This window comes from Pipistrellus kuhlii, unplaced genomic scaffold, assembly GCF_014108245.1.
Source record: "Pipistrellus kuhlii isolate mPipKuh1 unplaced genomic scaffold, mPipKuh1.p scaffold_m20_p_4, whole genome shotgun sequence".
Lineage (NCBI taxonomy): Eukaryota > Metazoa > Chordata > Mammalia > Chiroptera > Vespertilionidae > Pipistrellus > Pipistrellus kuhlii.
In genome coordinates, this window is record NW_023425540.1 from 16089739 (window position 1) to 16111274 (window position 21536).

General features: G+C 36.1%; 1 protein-coding gene across 3 annotated transcripts in view; it reads right to left on the bottom strand.

Moving 5' to 3' along the window:
* The window catches only part of CDH18 (cadherin 18), a 306995-nt gene extending 301450 nt beyond the window's left edge, over nucleotides 1-5545 (bottom strand). For 2 of the 3 annotated variants that reach the window (XM_045571580.1, XM_045571579.1), the window contains exon 1: nucleotides 5324-5545. The gene's annotated coding sequence lies outside the window, so the exon portion shown is untranslated. The remainder of the gene's footprint in view (nucleotides 1-5323) is intronic. The other variant, XM_045571578.1, reaches the window with a different exon arrangement.
* Nucleotides 5546-21536: the final 15991 nt, after the last annotated feature.

Genomic DNA, 21536 nt, shown 5'->3' on the forward strand with positions numbered 1-21536 from the left:
TTCTTTTTTTTTTTTATTACTTCCTAGTGATTTATTCCCAGAAGTTGCATGAAAGTGAATTTGCCTTTTCCTGTCTCTGACAGTGGATTGCAATTTGTTTTTTGTACCTGGTATACTAATTTTCACTTTCATCTGGTATACCGGTAAATAAGAGTTTTGTTACACTTTTGCTAATGCCAATATTGGTTTAAAAAATTCTTAGTCATATGATGACTCAATAAACTATCATTGAATAGATTCAATGACATCCTGTCTTCATTTAAATCCCACTGGTAACTGTGAGCTGAACCCAAATACAAATATTTTATTTTAAAAACTTTCGGTAGCAGTTATAATGAGTAAAAATAATGGAATTATGTAAACTTGCCAGTCACATCATAGTTATATATAAGTCACATATGTTGGCCCTATAGGCCTAAATATAATAATAATAAATATTTATTTTAAGCTATTTATGGTCACCTAAAGATAAAACAAAATGGAAATGATAGTTCAATTCCTCTTTTCAGTGAAGTCATCTGTGATACCCAAATTCAGTTTACTGTCAATCTATCATATCCACATGATACAAGTAAAATACTGAATAAGACATAGTCCTTCAGAGCTCAGATAAGTGAAATATGTCCTTTATTCATATATTTCACTCAAATATCTTTAGGAATCATATTTTGTTAATTTTACTCTCAACTTACCAAAAAGTTTCCTAAATTGATGTAGCTCATCAATGTAGAAGTTTGCATATCAGAATTTCTGGTAGCTACAGAAGCAACATCAGGGCATGTCAGGGTACTCTAAAGCGAACATTCCTCTTTCATCTGCTCCTACATCCCCCGCTGTCCATAATTTCCGTGGAACTCACACACACTTAAAAGTCAAAACACTATCAGCAATAATAGATTCTAAATTATTTAATTTGCTTGGCTTTCTCTTACTCCTAATTTAATAATAAAAAAATATGGGAGATTAATTAAATGAGTGATATTATTTCTATAAAATTATATGTCCAATCTAAAATTGGACCTAATGAATAGAGAAAGTTGTAAACAAATGTGTGTCCCTAACACTAAACCAGAGTTAAATATCAGTTCTGTGCATACAGGCATATTGGATTCTTCTTAAATGTTCATGAATTCTCTATATAATTCCATGTTTACATTGAAGAGTAAACATGCTATTAAATTAGTTGGGTATCATATCAAATTGTGTTTATTTTATCTTAATACATGTTTGTTTACATTTACTATTTGATGTATACATTTCTATATAACTTTTACTTTAAATCTATATTATTTTCATAATTATATGTAGCTGCCCATATTTTTTAAAAAAATCATTTAAAAATTACCAAATTGATAATAGTGGCTTTTTTTGAAGAAAGTATTACAAGGTGCATTCCATATTTTACATTTATATATTTTAAAACAAATTATAAACTTGAATACTATGAGAAAGAATAGAAATATGTGAGTAAATTAAGGTTCATTCATAATTTAAATCAGATATTTCAAAATGACAATTTATTACTTCACCAAAAAAAAAACAACACATTTAAGAGCTAATATTACCATTTATTAGAGATGATTTTACCTCCCCTTTCCCAAAATAGATGGAAGATTTATCATGTTAAGTCAATTCTCATAAAATAAACCACCTAAGACATTGAATCCGTGATAGCTGACAAACATTGGTATAGATTTTTATAAATTAAAACATTTTCTGTTATTTGGTTCCCATGCCTATTCTTATTTCCTTTTACAAATGAGGAAAAATGGTTTATATATACAAGTGACATGTGATGCAAGTAATTTATGACAGGATCTAAGTTCTGCCATGTTTAAAAAGCATTAAGCTTATATTTTGTTCCATTATGCTTAACATCACTACCAGTTATGAATTGGGCTTTTGAAACCAAAATGTTTTACTTTTACTTCCAGAATCTTTGAACATCATAAACTATTCCAAGCTCATAGGATAACCAGAGTGAAGATGTCTTCTGAGACCCCAAACATATACATACAAAAAAAAATCAGTGTCTTCCATTGATCATTAATAATAAAGACACAACTGAAATAACAAATACAACTGAAACTTGTCTTCAGACTCAACATCTCTACACTTTCCTTTTTCCAGTTTTTATTTCCTCTTGTTCCCATAAAAGTTAGCATATGATAATAAATATATATAAACATATATTGTATATGACAATATATGTTTATATATATTTATATGTATAAATATATATAAACATTGTATATGACAATAAAATATATTGTCATATACAATGTCATATACAATATATAAAAATCTATACAAACATATAAACAATAAATGTCATATACAATATATATAAATATATATTGTATATGACAATATACAGACAAGGCTCTCAGCTTATAGGAAAATAATATATAGGTAAACTCTTCCACACTTTTTCATTAGTGATCAAATGAACCACCTTAAAGTTAAAATTCATTCACAGCAAGAGAAGAAGGATTATCATACAACACCCAAATGGAACTACACATATAGGCAGTTGCTGACTCAGTTTGTTGCATGCGCATTTTTGTCCTAGAGCAGCAGTTTTCAGTAGAAGAGGGGCACAATTTCGCCCCCCCTACATGAGGAATAGTTAACAATGTCTTAAAATATTTTAGGTTGCTACAATTTGGGGGTGTTGCTATTGTTACCTAGTAGTTAGAAAATGGTTCTGCTAGGAATCCTACAAAGCACAGTACAGTCACCCTAGCATGAAATTATACAACCCAAAATGTCAATGGTACCAAAGCCAAGCAGCTCTAATACAGAATATAGTGTAATGGCAGGTCTAATGCAACTATAAGGAAAGTATTTTATTAATGAGATCAAAGATTTTCAAGTGCTCATTAAGAAAAGCAAAAGATCACCTTTCACCCTTGCTATCTTTAACCTCTCAATCACTTTCTCTTATTTTTCACTGGACCCTGCTACAACTGATGCATTTACTCAGGAAAAGTAAATTATTCCAGGTCAATAAGTTAAATATGCTTTATCCTTGACTTGAAGTACACATGCATGTGTAGATTCTAAGGGACAATTACTTCAGGTTGCAAATATATATGGTATGCTGCATTCTTCTAACCACCAGCAAGTCACATCCAGGTGAAGTAGGACACGCACACTTTTAAACATGTGGTCTGTATTCAATAGACCACAGAAATAAAAATAAAAAGAAGTGTAAGATGGCTATTTATATGAGCCAAATGGCAAATGCACTTTATATTTACTTTATATAGCATCCTTCATATAAAGAATGTATAACCTGGGACTAAATAACTCATTCATTCTCATGATTCCACTATACCATCTGAAACAGGCCATTAAGAGGAATAATAATTTCCAATTTGCTCAATGTACTAGGATAGCCTTTATTCAAGCGTTGGTTGCTATTCACCAAGCTCACAACCACTATAACTAATTATATTCAACATTCACTGGAAAGAGAGTTAAAGCTAGAGTTTCTTTTCATTTATCTCCATTCTACTATTTTCCTTATTGCCATTGGGTTATCTTCACTTGGACATTTCTGTTGAATCTGAATAGGAAATCATCATTTGCTACCTCCCAGTGTTGTCAGGATAGAAGCTCCAACTTGACCATTAGTATACATTTGTTTCCATGACCCCTTAAGTTGGCTAACTGTGAAAAAGCATCAGTACTGTGGTTTATAAAATACTTATCACCCAGGCCCATTGCATGAAGTAAATGAATGGCTTGCCGTACACTAGGCTAATTTATCATCAGGAAATCCGAAATTGCATAGATAACATGAGGCTTGAAAAAGAATGAAATGACTGGTGCTTGGACCAGAGTGCTAAGACTACAGAACTGATTCCTACTAGCATCAAAACCTTCCTCCCTTTTCCTTCCACAGGCAGTAAGGGGCATATGAGATCTAGTCTGGACTTCAAACTCTTGATTTAGAAATAAATATTTCTCTGATAAGACAAGTCCACTAAAACAGAGCAGAGCAATTACTGCAGAAAGAAAGGCCCCTGCTTTGAACAATCTGTGGATGAGCCTAGAGTGGAAAATAAAGATTCCAAAAACACAGTCAGAGCCTGCAGATTTTGTTTTCTGGTGTTTTCTGGGCTGCATAATAAAACCTTTCTCTGATCTGTCTCTCTTGGCTCAAAGCACTGATGCCATCACCTGTGCAGACGGAAGACCATAATAATTTTAGCTAAGATTTTCATTTTAGTATTTCTTAACTTCCAGCAGGGAAATAGCAAGGAGCATTGGCTATTGATTAACCTAAAAGTTCATTACATACACTAGGTATTAATATAAGGTAATACTTTAATAACTAGCTAATAAAATTCTATTTTTTCACCTGTTACATAGAAGAGCTTTTCCTAGTTCTGCATCTCTACACACAGCACAGACACACACACACACACACACACACACACACACACGAGGCATATAAACATCGTAGAGCATAATTTTACCTTGTTTGTATGGCATGAAAATGAAGACAAAATAATCGTTATTTCCATACCCAAACAAATCAGGTTGAGGAAGTTAAGAAAGGGGAATGAATCAGAGTTAACATATATAATAAGTGCATGTACTAAATAAAGTATGTTACAGATCACAGGAGCCTACCTAATTCCTTTTCATGCATCATTTACAGCGCCCTTTAAAAGAAGTAAAAGTTTCATCTTAAGCTTTAATAAGCATTTATGGAAGTGATTTGGGCATTGAAAAAAAAAAAAAGAATGAAAAGAAAAGAGAGAATGAGCCTTCCTTCCTTTGCTGCAGCTTCGGCGCTCAGATAGCGTGTAATTTTAGAGGATACTGGAAAGGCAATAATTAAAGAGCACTATCAACATTTCAATTTCAGCATCTCCCTTTCCACCCTGACCGTGATTTCCCCTCACTTTCCCAGACAGACATGACAGCTGATGCTGAGGCCATCCCTATCCGGATGTGCCTTGCAGAGAGTATCCTTCCAACTTCTTCAGGGGCAGGGCACAAGCACAGGCAAACATAAACAGAGACCAGCTGGGCTATTGGGCTCACATTCCATAGGCTCTGTAGCCACATTCCTGGGTAACCAAAAAATAAAAAAATAAATAAAAAATATGTGTGCTGGCGCTGAGGCTTAGGGAGCATCAGCTACAACTTTCCCCTGGCACCAGGTCCTGGGAAACCCAGCCCAGGGGAAGATCTCCCCCAATACATACACATATATATTTTGACTCAGAACTGCATCAGCAGCCCCGCCACCGTACAGAGATATGAATGCCCCTCCATGGCAAAGTGGCATGGGTGAAAGCCTTACCTTGGCGGGCTTGCCCTAACTGCTGGAAGGGAACTTGATGGAGGAGAAGCAAGCGGAGGGGACTTTCCCAGGCTCGGGGCGCAGCAGCGGGGCAGCTCCGTCCTCCCTCCCGGAGCCCGAACTGGGCTCCCCGCTCCTGGAACCGCTCGCTGCTCCGGCTCCTGCAGCGCCGAGCGCGCCTCTGATTGGCTGGCGCCGCCTGCCCGCCTGATCCTCTGCTCGCAGCCTCTCCTCCTTCCTCTCCTCCTCCCTGGCTCCCAGGTCCCTCCGTCCCCACTGCCTCCTTTTTTTTTTTTTTTTTCCTTTTCCTTCTCCCCCATCGTACATATTTCAGGGCTGCACACATCCTATAGTATGGAGATCGGACACCCTTTAGCCCCCTGAGCAAGGTCATGGGGAAAGCAATGCCACCCATAATAATAACAACCCAAAAAATAAAATAAAAACACCCTGGTACCCACGGCATCATCTTTAGTGCCAAAGCTCTTGAAATAAGACGAGACCAGGACTCCGGGGACAGTTGAGACTGTCAGTGTCTGCGGAGGCAGGGAGGAGGGAGGGAAAGCTGGGGAGCCAGGAAGGGTTTGACTGTCAGAGGGAGTGGGAGAGTAGATAGGGGTGGGGTGGGGGGGGGGACCGGAGTAAAAGCAGGCAGGGCAGGCACCGAGGTGGCAGGCTGGTAATACGTGTTTCTCTTTCCCTGCGAAGTCGTCACAGCCTGCTGAACATGTAACTGCTGGCTCAGTCCTCCGTGATCCACAGCCCAGGGGGGAGTAGCCATGAGATTGAACTTGAGTGATGCCCTTTGATGCCTCACCCCAAAGTACTCAAGGCATTGAGGGGGGGGCGTTCTGTGAGACAGAGCTTTTTGCCTTGGAGGTCAGCCTCGGATTTGGGAAGATGAATAGGAGCTGCAATGCCTCTCCTACCCATCTTGGCGTGTGCCAGGAGCCTGGCAACACATCCACATCTCCCCCTCTTATCACTCTGGAATAAATTCAAAATGATTTGTATTGTATATAGCTTTGGACGCCAGGGGTTCCGGGACGGGTGAGCTGTCTGTAGAATTGATGTGAACAGTTGCAATAACTTCAGCACTTTCTCCCAAACACCAAGCCAGCCCTCATTCACTCATTAGCTGCATCGCTGGCGCAGCCCCGTTTAAGGCAGTGTAGTGAACATGTGTAGGAGTTAATGTCAATGGGATGGCTATTCCAAGGATCACTGGCGGATATATTTAGAATTATGTAAGTCCCTACATCATTGCAGCCACGAAGAGAGAAGCATTATGTGCTCTGGTGAGTTGGTACTAAAAGTGCTCATGCCCAGAGGTTCAAAGGAACAATAAGGTCTACGCTTAACAGCTCTGTAGCTGTGAGGGGGCACGTTCTCTTAGGCCAGGAGACACGGGTGCAAAATCCTGGCTGAAACTCCCCTTTGCCTGAACCCATGGAAGCTGTTTCACTGCTCAGCCTCAGGAGGCTTCTCTTTAAATCAAGGAGGTAGCCCTCCCTTCGGAAGGTTTCTGTGAATAATAGCAAAAATCTGTGCATCTGTAGTAAACTTTTAATAAATGTTAGTTTATTTCCAATCACCCTTCCCTCTTCTCCTGCCTCAAGAAAGGTCAAAGAAATCCAGAGAAGACAGGACCCTCGGCCTCCTGAGTCAAAAGGTGTCTATTTAAAAGCAAACAAACAAACAAAAAAAACTTAAAGGGCATAGGAAGGAATGTTTTTAATACAATGGGGCTACATTTGACTACCTTTATTTAGCTTGAGTGATGCAAAATGTGGAGGCATTTAATTGGTTTGGGGTTTTGGTATGATTAAACAAACTAACAGACACAATGAAAAAAAAGAACTTTACTGGATTTTTTTTTAAGTGTGAAAGGAATTGTGCAGTTAAATGCATAGTTACTCCTATAGAAGTTGTTAGAAGTCAATTAGAATTTGGAAGTTTCCAAAAACCTAAAGTCTCAGGGAAAAGCAGAGCAGAAACAATAGCATCAGAATAATGAGCCAATGCTGTATTATATTTTTTTATATTCTCCCTCATGCCCGTCTGATTTAAATGAGATTTTCCTCGCATAGTATCCAGAAATAAGTTCTTATTTGCTTTTGGTGATTGAAAAGAAAGAATTATGAATCTTTCCGTGTTGATGAAGCCCTGGGAACTCACAGGAAGGATTAATTATGAGGGGAAAAAGGACATAAAGAACTTTTGATCTGAAAGTGGTCATGCAATTTAATTTTAAAACCTCACATTATGGCATTTTCTAGAGAAGACTGTTTATTTGGCTTCCACTAGTTAAATGAAATAAAATGAACCTGAAGCCTTTGCTGAGACACCAGCGATGAGCATCCTAGGGACAAACTTGAAAGCAAAATGTGTTTCTGCTGGTCTTCTTGGGGCCTGTCCCTGGATAAAAGCATGGTAAGCACATCCAGTGGACAGTCACAATGGAACTCAACAGGCAGATGCTCCTTACGTGGATGACACGCAGAGGGATTTGCCAGCGTCACCGAGCAATAGAATCCATTTCTAGAAAAAGAATCCATTCACCAAAAGGGATTTGTGCCCATGAGACTGTACTCGGGTTAAGGGCTCTAGATTCCCCGCAAAACCAATGATGCAATGTACACTGGTTTTAAAGGGCTTCTGAAGTTGCAGCTTCCGCTAGCCACACAAAGGTGAAGCTGTCATCCACTTTGTGCGTCTCCTGTGTTTGCAGGATCAAAAGAAGAAAGTTAAGTGAGCCACCGCGGAACATGCTGCTTGGGGAAAGCCAGGCAGCGGGCAGGTGGTTTGGGGTTTTGTTTTGTGCTTTGCTCTTTATGTCAAAGATGACTTCAGAAAACGGAACAATGTATCAGTCAGCAGAATTTATTACAGAGGTAATCTCTGAAACTGAAAGCTTGGACACTTCTGATCCTGAGTTCCCTCTTATGTTTCCCTGGGAAGAGTTATAAGGATCATTTTCACCGGTGACAGAGAAGCATCCACCATACGATTGATGCTGGTCAGGCTATAGAAACTGGGAAGATAAAAATGTAATGCTAGACTCTGATAGTTTCCTGAGAGACAGACTCGGCAAATTCCCTCTCTAGATGACATCTCATGCTGAATTTGACCCTGGGAATGCAGGAGGCTATGCAACGTTTTCAAATCTAAATAAAGAAAAAAATGTACAACATATGTGTAATATATTTAATTTAATCTTCTTCCCCACACTACACATAAATGATGTGCCTAAGATTTCGATATAAATAATGCTTGTATGAACATATGTTTATAAATCTTTTCCCGAATCACTGACTATTGCATTTGGATAGACTGTTGGAAGCGGAGCTACTAAGCAAAATATATGAACATTTTTCAGAACACATGATAACCCTATTGCTCCTCAACACCATTAGAGAAAAGATGAATTGACCCCTCGCTACTCCTGAGCAAGAGGATTTTTTTCAATTTGCTTATTTAATAGCTGAAAATTCATATCTCATTCTTTTAGTTTCTATTCATGTGATTACTGAAATATTTACTAACTATGTCCTTGTGTTTTTTTTCTTGTAATTTTCTGTCCATATTCATTTCCCCAACATGTTATTGCTAATTGAGAAATATAACAGACTTACATTGCTGTTGTTTATTAAATATATTTTATTGATTTTTTACAGAGAGGAAGGGAGAGGAAAGAGAGCTAGAAATGTAGATGAGAGAGAAACATTGATCAGCTGCCTCCTGCACACCCCTACTGGGGATGTACCCACAACCAAGGTACATGCCCTTGACCAGAATCAAACCTGAGACCTTTCAGTCCACAGGCTGATGATTTATCCACTGAGCCAAACTGGTTTCTGCTAGACATACATTGTTTTAATGCTCAATGGAAGACTGTTAGAAAATGAAATTCAACAAAAGTTTCTACACTTTATTTTCATATTAAGCAAAAAATATTATATATATTGAGATATATGCTTTAATTGTATAAATTTTTACCACTTTATATATGTTCATATGTATACATAATATTTTAGTATGCATATGTGCATGAATAGATGTATTCAGAAACTACATAGCACCATATTGAAAGCACTGATATAGGTTCCATTGAGGAATAAAAAGCTATGTAAGGCATATTCTCTAACTTTAAGATATAAATAAATAAAATGCTAAAATGCAATGCAACACTATAAATTCCATCTATAATAATAAAAGCATAATATGCTAATTAGACTAGCCATCCTTCCTGATGACCTTCAGGACAAAACTGGGGCTGTGGCTGCGAGGAAAGTCAGGGTCCTGGATGCCACAGGGAAGCTGGTGCTGGCAGCGAGGGGGAAGGAAGGCCTACTCTTGCATGAATTTTGTGCATCAGGCCTCTAGGATCTGAATACAGACAATGCTTTTCACATATTAAGAAGCTACTTTTAATAACACCTTGTTTGAGATAAGGTGAGAGAACGGAATTGATAAAGCATAAACACACACACACACACACACACACACACACACACACGCACACAATGGTCTATACAAAATCCTGACATTAGCCTTGATGCTTTTCTTGCCATGATACCAGGACCAGTTGTATAATTGGATCAATAGTAAAAAATGAAACATGGGGACTCTTGTCAAAAATTATCATGGGTTTTAAGATGGCCACAGCATTAAGCAAAGCATGGGACCTTCTTGAAGTGAGGCCTTGTGAGACTATGCAGATTGCATACCCATACACCAGCTCTTCTCTCCACTACATCAGTCCAATAAATCAGATGCAACTCACTTTTCTTTATTGGTAATCCTGAAATCATCCATTAAGTCCTATTTCAATTTTTCCATCTTCATACAGTATACCACAGTCCAACATTAGTACTTAGCTAAATATTTGCTAATTAGGCAGTCAGGATGACTGTCAATTAACATGAGTGCTTAACTTCATGCCATTGTGATGCTACCAAACCATATACAATAGTAAGGGATAAAAGGTATGAGGAAAACATTTTTAGTAGTTTTTGAACTTTAGATATGAGTGGAGAAATCAGAATAAGAGCCCAGTGTAAGAAAGTGTGAGAACACTGCCCATGCTAAGACTTTTTTAAAAAATATATATTTTATTGATATTTTACAAAGAGGAAGGGAGAGAGATAGAGAGCTAGAAATGTCAATGAGAGAGAAACATCAACCAGCTGCCTCTTGCACACCCCCTACCGAGGATGTGCCCGCAACCAAGGTACATGCCCTTGACCGGAATCGAACCTGGGACCTTCCAGTCCACAGACCGACGCTCTACCACTGAACCAAACCGGTTTTGGCCCATGCTAAGACTTAATAAACAAAATACATTGATTGAATACATGATGGTTGATTATCACTGCATGCTGAACTGCAGGATAAAAAAGCTGTGGCAAATTTATAGTTAAACTCTGAAAAAAATCTAATTAATGCCTTTAACTTAGCACAAAAAGAGAAAGAAAGAAAAGGTACATGTATCCTAGTTATTTAATGAAATAATAAACTGTAACATAATGAAACTAAGAATGGGTCAGAGTTTTTAAGAGTGGTCCAGGAAATGATGATACTGTCACTATTAGAAAGATGGAAGGAAATAGTAATATCTGGTTAGGAAATATACTAGATTCAGATAGGAATATGTTGATATTGAGGTTTTAATTAGATATTACTAGGTATTACACAAAAGTCACCTGAAAATATGAGACTGTAGCTTGGGAAATAGTTTTGAGTGGGATACATAATTATATGAGTCATCCACAAATAATAATACTAATGATAAAATATGTTATAGCCCCTAAATTTTATACTGGATGAATGATAAAGACATACTAGATGAAAAGAGAGAAAGAAAGAGAGAAGAAGAAATAGGAAATTAAAGGAGAGATATTATAATTAAAAGTCAGAAGATATGAACAGAAAACAATAGAAAAAAATCTTAAGTTGATATGATTTAAAAAGTCATTTTAGTAATATGAAGTTGATATTACTGATTAGTAAAAAGAACTTTTCTCGTATTTGCAAAAGTTGGCAATGTAAAAATGTGGCATCTCAATAAAAGTTCAATCACTGTGGAAAATAATATCTAACTAAAAATAGATCAAATTAAGTCTTACTTTGGTAGAGATTTGCATCTATAGCATACAAAATTGACAAATGAAATCTATACTTTCTTTTTATGTTGATGCATGAGAAGCTTGATCTTTAAGAAGGTGTTGTTAGCTATGCTTGTCAATTTCCCAGCTTATTCAGAGTTGCTTAATAAAATGATTTCCCAGCTACAAGGGTATATAATTACTCATAAAATAAATGAAAGATTGTATTTAAAGCAAGAAATTGAAATGTGAACACAATCACTTTCTATTACCTTGAAAGTATAGATGTATATGTGTTTGAATGTCTATACTAAGCATAGTGCTTCTATATAAAAGGTTATTTATATTGATACATTAAAAGAAAACTTGGATTATCACATAAAGCCTAATTATAGGCTTTATTATGTTAAGTGAGAGAAAATTTTATAGAGGGCACCCACTCCTTAAAAAACACAAGAAGCTAGAAAGAGAACAGTGTCTCTTAAGTATTACCTACAAAGTGCGTTCAAACTAAATTTCATATTGCCAATGGTAATTTGGGGCTCTGGAACTACTTGTTAAATCTAAAGGTATTTCAAATACCTACATATCTGGATGACTTAGGTTATTATCCTTTTGCTTTTTTACTGCACCTCAAGTGCATGCGTTCTGCTAAAATAATTTCTCTGTTGGTCTCATATGCTGTGTAAGCCCATCTTTTGGTCACCATAAGCTGGAAAAATTTCATAATGGACTCAGGAGATCAGTAAAAATTCAGACTTTTCATTCATTGCCCTGCTCAATATTTGGTGCTGAGAGTGACAACATAAACTGTAGGTAGGGTTAGGTTATTATTTCTAAGCTGATCTAAAGATTCCTCAAGCTTCCAGTATTCATATATCACAGTTTAACACATATTGTCAGTAACCATATGTTCTGCCTGTCATTACTAACTACTCATTACTGGCATTGATAATTTTCTCATTACACTCTTCAAACAAGAATCTTTCCTCTCTAAAGTTCCATAAATCTTTCTAGTTAATACATTTCTACTGTTGTGAATTTTGCTTCTTACATAACAGGAATCCAATATTTTAAAAGTGTTGAGCCCCTTTAGTTACTGATTTCTGAATTTTCATTAGAAATTTACTGAATATATTGTATAATGGAGATCTTTACTGTAAAACCCTTATGTCATCCCCTCCCCACCCCCAAGAAATTGAAAAAAAAAAATTAGACTTTGCCAAAACCTATTTGGTTCAGTAGATAAGAGTGTCGGCCTGCGGACTCAAGGGTTCCAGGTTCGATTCTGGTCAAGGGCATGTACCTTGGTTGCGGGACATCCCAAGTAGGGGATATGCAGGAGACAGTTAATAGATATTTCTCTCTCATCCATGTTTCTAACTCTCTATCCATCTCCCTTCCTCTCTATAAAAAAATCAATAAAATATATTTTAAAAAATGTTTAGACTTTGGTAGAGACCACTTTGGGTCTAATACTGGCATTGCCACTTATTTGGTGTGTTGATATTGATGAGCAATGGCTCTCAGCTTGCTTATCTTTGGTAGTATAATTGTATATTTTTGGAGGTGAGATTTTAGTGATTACATATAATGAAGGGGATAATTTATATAATTCACTCTCACAGTATCTGGTTCACAATATACCGTATTTTTCGGACCATAAGACGCTCCGGACCATAAGACGCACCAGTTTTTAGAGAAGGGAAATGAAGAAAAAAAGATTCTGAAACAAATAGTGTCCTAAAATATTTTATGTGCATTAAAACCCAACATCACAGTCATAAACATATGTAATCAACCCTGTAAAGTAAACAGCAGCATTTAGAACCATTTTAGAGCCGGGCAAGCACACAGAGACCACACAGAGCCGGGCAAGTAAAAAAACTTTTTTTTTTTAAAGTATATGTGTAGGCTATATTTGGACCATAAGACACAGGGACTTTTTCCCCCCACTTCTGGGGGAAAAAAAGTGCATTTTATGGTCCGAAAAATACGGTATATACACTCAGTAAATAGCAGTGATAAAAATAGTCATGACCTCTCAAGTTACAATTATGATTTTATGAAAATACATACACACACACACACACACACACACACACACACACACACACATATATATATATATATATATATATATATATATATATATATATATATATATATATATATGTATATATATGAAAGCCTAGTGACAAGAATGTTGGAATGACCAGGAATGACTGGTGGCTATGACACACACTGTGGCAGCCAATGGACCTGATCTGGGCCTGATCAGCCCCTGAGGCTGGCCTGGACCCTAGTTAGCCCCCAAAATCCCAATTGGGGGTGCAATTGGCCTGGCCAACCACCCGCAGCCCCTCCCTTCCATCAGCCCAGCCCAGTAGGCCCCCATTGGGGCAGACCAGCTGGACCCCATCCATGCATGAATTCATGCACTGGGCCTCTAGTATTCATATAAATGGACTCTTCCTATATGTAATTAAGTTAAAGGTGAGTGCACAAAAGAAGAGAACACGTTACAAGAGAAAAACAGGTTATGATTTGGGGTGATAGCGATATGGTTCATTTGTTGACACTTGTGCTATTGTGATTACCAATTTCTCTGAAAAGTGAAAAGTAGAACTAAAGAAGGGATCTGCTGCCATGTACACGCTGTTCAGGGAAGATACATGTTTTCTCTCTTTCAGAGTTCCAGGGTACAAAAATCAGAGCTCAGAGATAAAGAGGATTGCTTTGCCAATCACAGAACCTACAGAGCACAACAGTGAGTAAGTGAAACAGAGAAAAAGTCAGAATAGGAACCTGAGCAAAAAGCAACTACTCACCTATTGGGTGTATTTCCTGCAAAGTTGTTGCTATTTATATTTAAATTCATTACCATAAACTTAATTATTTTAGGACATTATCAGTGTTGCTTCTTCTAAATTTTGTCTGATTTTAAATATATTTTTATTTATTTTTTACAGAGAGGAAGGGAGAGAGATAGAGAGCTAGAAACATCGATGAGAGAGAAAGATCAGCCAGCTGCCTCTTGCACACCCCCTACTGGGGGTGTGCCCCCAACCAATGTACATGCCCTTGACTGGAATCGAACCAGTCTGCAGACCTACGCTCTATCCACTGAGCCAAACCAGTTTCAGCCAAATTTTGTCTGATTTTATATCAAATCAGAAAACTATGCATTAAGATGTGGAAAGAAAGATGGTTGTACTTTAATACCATTTTAAAGGAGTCAAACAATATTTCTCCATTTTTAGAAAGTTGAAAAGGAGCTGAAAAGACCACAAAAGTCATGTAAATATTTAAACTTTTCAGAAATTGACAACACATAAATATCTGTGTCGTATGTTTATGTGTGTGAGAAAGAGAGGGAAGAGGTAAGAAATTTATAGATGGAAGATAAAAATAAACACTTTCTATTAAAGGTTGAAGTTGCTACAGAAATATCATAATACCCTATAAGTTATTGTCTTTAAATTTAAAACACATAATGCAAATGATTATTTTTTTCCTACTAATTGTACCATAGGGTGAGCCAAAGTAGGTTTCTAGGTGTTCAGATGGAAAATAATGCAATAATAAATAGTAATATTTATTGCAAGAATAAACTTTATATTCCACATACTCACAACTAGACACCTACCTTTGCTCCACCCTGTGTATTTCCCAACTAAATTTTCCAAAATGACCATTTTTCAACTTCTTCTCTCTATCCTACAATTTTATTTTTCTTCTCACTGTCAGTGAGTGAACTTATATCAATTCCATTGACAAAATAGAAATGACCACAAAATCACTGCTGCCTGGACCATGGACTCAGTGATTGATCACTGGTCCATGAACCAGAAGGTCATGGTTCAATTACCAGTAAGGCCACATGCCCTGGATTGTGGGTTCAGGCCTCAGTTGGAGGCATTCAGGAGGCAGCCAATAATTCTCTGTTATCATTGATATTTGTATCTCTCTTTCCTTTGTTCTTTATCTCTGAAATCATTAAATAGATAAATAAATATTTCCCTCTTGTCAGGAAATCTGGAAAACTACTTGCATATAATATATAATACTCGTACTAGAGGCCCGATGCACAAAAATTCATACAAGAGTAGGCCGTCCTTCCCCAGGCTGCCAGCACTGGCTTCCCTTTTTCTGGCATCTGGGACCAGGACTTCCTTCCCTCTGGCCAGCCACAGGCACCTGGGACCCCTGCTGGCTTCCCCTGGGCCGAGACCCAGCTTTGTCAGGAAGGACATCCAGAATAACGTCTGGAAGGTGATGCCTGGTCCATCTAATCTAATTAGCATATTACCCTTTTATTAGTATAAATTCTTAATCTTGTCATTTTATAATTGTAAATCTACTTTAGCTAACCTCAACTGCTTAACTTTTGCTATTGATCCAATGAGCTAGTTGTTGTCCTAGATTCTCACTTTTAGTCTTCTAATCTACCTGAAGTCCTCAACATGTTCTGAATCTGGTGTGACTGCTTCCCACTATCTCCCCTGGCCCACGCCACTATCCTGTCTCTCCAGAGCTCCAGCAATAGCTTCCCATTTCTCATACAGAAAGAAGAGTGCTATTTACATCAGAATAAAATTCCGTATTATGGCAATTGAGCATGTTCCCGACCTTGTTTTCTGTACATGAAATGTAAAGGGAGATCTAAATACCCATCTTCTTTAAATTATATAATTATTGAGAATAGCCCTCTCTTTGAAGTGAGAGGTATATTGGAGAGAATGCTTTGCACAATTGTATGGCAACTTAATATTTTCTACATTCATTAATCAATTCTATTTTCCATAAATATAAATTGAGGATCAGGGAGCATTTGAGGAAAACTAAAAACAGAAATGAGAAATCCAAGTTGTGAAAGAGTAGTAACCTTAGAAATAAATAGATACCACTTTGGAATAGAAAGCACTTATAAATTTAAAAATTCAATACAAGGGCTAGGAAATAGAATGGCCATACAAAATAATTAATTATTCATCCAGAAGAAACAAAATTAGAAATGTACTACATATAAGAATGTTATATGAAGAGACAAACCATATGACTAAGAAGATAAGCAGGTAGTGTATTAAATTCAGCTATCTAACTAAAAAAATTTTAAAAATCAAGGAAATTAAAAATGAATCTGAAGGGTAAATAAAATACAAATTCCCTAGATTTTGCAATAATATAAATCTTTAAATTGAACCAGACCATAAAATTGTAAATGAAAAAAAAAAAAAAAAACATACACATGATAGCTACACCAATTTTCATTCCTATCAATAGTCCACAATGGTTCTCTTTTCTTCAAATCTTCACCAACACTTGTCTTTTGTAGATTAATTGATGATAGCCATTCTTATAGGTTTGAAGTGATAACTCATTATGAGCCAGCAAAGCTACTTCTGGGTATTAATTTGAAGAAACCAAAAAAACTAATTTGAAACAATATATGCACTCTTATGTTCACTGCATTTTTATTTACAATAGCCAAGACATGGAAGCAGCACAAGAGTTCATCAATGATGAGTGGATAAGAAAACTGCTGTACATATATTCCATAAAACACTACTCCACCATAAAAAAAAATGAAGTCATGCCTATTTGCAACAGCATCCATGCATTTTGAGGGTATGATGCTAACTAAAGTAAGTCAGTCAGAGAAAGACAAATAATATATGATTTCACTTACTTGTGAAATCTATAGAATAAAATAAATGAACAAACAGAATTATACCAGACTGATAGACGGAGAACAGACTAGTGATTGCCAAACTGGAGTGAGGTTAGGGGACTGGATAAAAGTGGTGAAGGGATTGAGAAGTACAGATGGAAATATAAAGTACAGCATAGGGAAAATAGTAAATAACATTGTGATAACGGTGTACGGTGCCAGGTGGGTATTCAAATGTTGTAGAGTGTATGTATGGTTTCCTAGTGTCTATGCTGCACATCTGAGACCAATAGAAAATAGTGAAAGTAAACTGTAATTGGGAATAAAAAGAGAAAAATGAAAAAAAAATGGTGACATTTTAAAATACCAGAACTATATAGAAAAATCTATATTCAGATAGAAAAAAATAAAGTAGGTGATCTACTAGGAAAATGAAAGAAAACTGACTGACATTAGAGTTTATAACTTTAAAAAAGTGTTTTATTATTAAGAAAAAAATTTAAAGAACTTGAAAAAAAGATATATTTTATTTCTTTAGTTGAAAAATTAAGCATGTCAATTTTCAGGTAAATATTGTATTTTAAGAGCTTTATACAATCAACATTTGAATGAAATTTTTTTTTTTACTTGAAAGCTGTTAACAATTGTATTTCAAAATTAATTCACTGGAAGTACCAAGACAATTTTGAAAAGGAAGTTATATTGAATTGACATATAAACTTCAAATATACATTGAATGTAAATTCTTAAATATGTAGATTATACATAAGTAAAGAAGTGATTTGAAGAAATCAAAATCAATTCAGAAATAGATACCAGAAGATAGCAAAGTGCCAAATAAAATTAGAAAACTGAAGGATGGATTATTCAATTAACTATAGAGGGTCAACTGAATAGCCATTTGGAACAAAAAACAAATACCAATTTTGATCTGACACATATGAAAACATATTCCAGGAACAAATACTTAAAAACCAGAGTGTTAATTTAGATATATTTTCATAAAAACATTTTATGCATGACTAATTTGAATAATGAATAATTTTACTAAAAAATTAACACATAAAAATGCTGAGAAAAAAATTCTTTAAATGTCTATAACATAGGTGAATGTGGAAGGAATTTTTAAGCATGACTGAAAATATAGAAACAATAGAGTTAGTGGAATCAGAAAACACATACACACACCAGAGTAAACTAGAATAAATATAATGAGCAAAGCAGAGAATAACAGGAACTGAAATTATAGATGTTTATTTAATAGTGTGATGTAGAAATAGTGGTGTTTTTGTGTGTGGGTGGAAGGGCCTTGGCGTGCAAGAGGATGGTTGTAGACTATACATCTGCAAAGACTTAGGAGAATATTAGGATTGCCACCTGCTTTTGTATCTAATGTAAGCTAATAAAGAGTTTTTACCTTTTTTAAATGGTTAAAAATAAAAGAAATAAGACTAGCTAAATGAAATTATATGAAATTCAATTTCAGTGTCCATAAATAAAGACTGATTGGAACACAGTCATGCCCATTTGATTATAGTTTGTGGCTGTTTTCATGTTATAATAACAGAAAAAAGTAGTTTTGACAGAGACCATATTGCCCACAAAGCTGAAAACATGAAAACATTTATTTTCTGGCCTTTTATAAACTAAAACAAATAAAAAATGGATTGAAATCTAGTGTAGACATATCTTTTGTGAGTTTCTCAATCCATACAACATCCCATCAACTTGATAAGCAAAACATGATAAATACTCATATATAAATGTTACTCTAAACTTTATGTGAATTCTGGAAGTACATCTTTTTTTTTTTTGTGATAACACTGCACAGCTGTTTGGAGGATCAAGCAATATATATATGTAGTTATATTTGAGAATTATAAAAATATATGTATGTAAAAAATAAGTTTACATGCTATTGAGACACATAATCACTCACATTTGCTATACTTTGGGCTCTACTGAATTTCTGAGAAACACTGCTTTATTTTCCATTTTAATTAAACTGCACATTTAATTACATTTCCAGTAATCTGTCAGCAGAAACAAATCTATAAATGTGGAGTGAAAAATTATGAGAGCTGGTCTTTAATATCTCATCACAAACAGAGCATGTTATGGGCAATCTGTTCTTTAAGGGTACATAACCACTATCCCTCACAAGAATGTTAATTTTACTAAAGCATTCAACTTTTTCATGTTAAATTATTATCTATCAGTTAAAGCCCAAGATCTTGAAAACATGTCATATTCACAATAATACCCTGCTTCTCAGGGTTTTAATTTTCACTTCGAGAGCATTCAATAAGTAATTTAATTTAATAATATGTATCAAATACAGAGTTTGTGACCAAGCAAATAATGCCTTTCCTATGCTTAAGTCATAAAGATAAAATTATATAAACACTTACCATTTCATGTTATTTTCAGCAGTCAATATGTACAGAGCAATTTGCTAGGTGCTGTGGAAAAATGAATGGTATCTGCCCAAAAAGTACTTGTAACAATACACGAGATACAGACTTGTAAACATGAAAATGGAAATAGGAAATTTTTATATCTGATGTCAGATATAAGCAGAACATGCATAAAATAGTTTTCTACCATCAGTCCACCTGGAGGCCTAAACCATGATATATTAACCAGATTTTAGTATCTGCCCTTACGACTGTAGACTCAGAATTCTGCTAAGATTAAGTTCATTGCTCAAGAACAAACTGACATTAACCAATCTCAAAAGCCTGATGCATAAAATCAAAATGGTGAGGGATTAACCTATGTAGATACCTATAGCAGCTAAAGAGATCAAAATAGAAAGTTCTTATATTAGTACTAGAGCCCTGGTGCATGAAATTTGTGCATGGGTAGGGTCCCCAGGCCTGGCTGGCAATCAGAGCCAATCGGGGTGTTCCAGCTGTAGGCCAGGGCCTCGCTTCCCTGGCTGCTCCCTTCCCTGCCTCCTTTGTTTCACGCTGCCCCCTGGTGGTCAGTGTAAGTCATAACAAGTGATAGAACTCTCAGCCAAACTCCTGTGGGGACACTTTGTATATTTGTGTGTGTGTGTGTGTGTGTGTGTGTGTGTGTGTGTGTGTGTATAGAGAGATTCTCTATTGACAAAGAAAGAAGTGAATATTATCTAAAGATAGTTTTATGATAACAGAAGGAGAATAAAGAAAATTAATAATACCATTCAAATGTTCAAAGGTATTGAACTAAGACAACCTAATTTATGTTTTTTTTAAAAATAGCAACTGGCCATGGTGAGCCCTTCATGGGTGATAATGTTAATATTTGGTTCATATTCTCTGTTCCTGTGGTTGGTAAATGCCCTGTTCCTACAGATAAAATCTTTATTTTTAAAATTTAACTAATATGGACTGGACTGAGAATTATTCTATCCTCTTCTTGGGAGATATGTCAATAAAACCTCCATGTGCTTACATAAATAAACTTGAGGCCTGGTGCACGAAATTCATGCACTTGGGAGGGTCCCTCAGTCTGGCCTGTGCCCTTTTGCAGTGTGAGAGCCCTCAGGGGGTGTCTGACTGATGTCTCTCCAAGGGGAGCAGGCCTAAGCCATCAGTCGGACATGCTTAGTGCTGTCACAGAGGCAGGAGAAGACCCCGCCACCACTGGTTGCATTTGCCAGCGGTAAGCCCAGCTTCTGGCTGAGTGGCGCTCACCTTGTGGGATCAGGCTAAAACCGTCTCTCAAGTGACCCTGCTAGCAGTTCTCAACCTGTGAGAACCACTGCTTTAGAACCTAAGACCATTGGAAAACACAGATATGTACATTATGATTCATTAAGAGTGGCAAAATTACAGTCATGAAGTAGCAACAAAAATCATTTTATGGTTGAGGATCACCACAACATGAGAAATATATTAAAGGTTTGAGGCATTAGAAAGGTTGAGAACCACTGCCCTAAAGTAACATGTCAATTCTATCCATGCCTTCCATTTCAACAGACATCTTTCTGTTTATCACCAGCTTTCCTAACAGAAATAGCTTCCTAACTAGTTTGCATAGGAAGGATAAGGAGATATTTGTTATGGTAAAAAGTTGGAGAGGACATTTTAGTCCAAGGAGGAACTTTAACAAAAGTAGTTAGCACTGCAAAGTATTGATTTTAACTAGGAGGGATCAAAATTGGGCATGACACCAGAAGAGTCACATTTGTAGGGTTCTTATCTACACATTTTCATGCTTGTCACCAAAGCACTCTCCCTGAAGTTCTCTTTGTTGCTTTGTAAAGATATAACAAAACTCTTCTACTGAGATCCCAGAAAAAGTAGGGAGAAAACAAAGAGACATTACTTTTTTCTCTTACTTAGAGGAAAAGATGAAGAAGATTCCCAAGAAGAGTCAAATCAATTCCTAACTTTCAATTTGTTTATTCTCATGTAAGAATATTTAAAATAACTCTTATGGC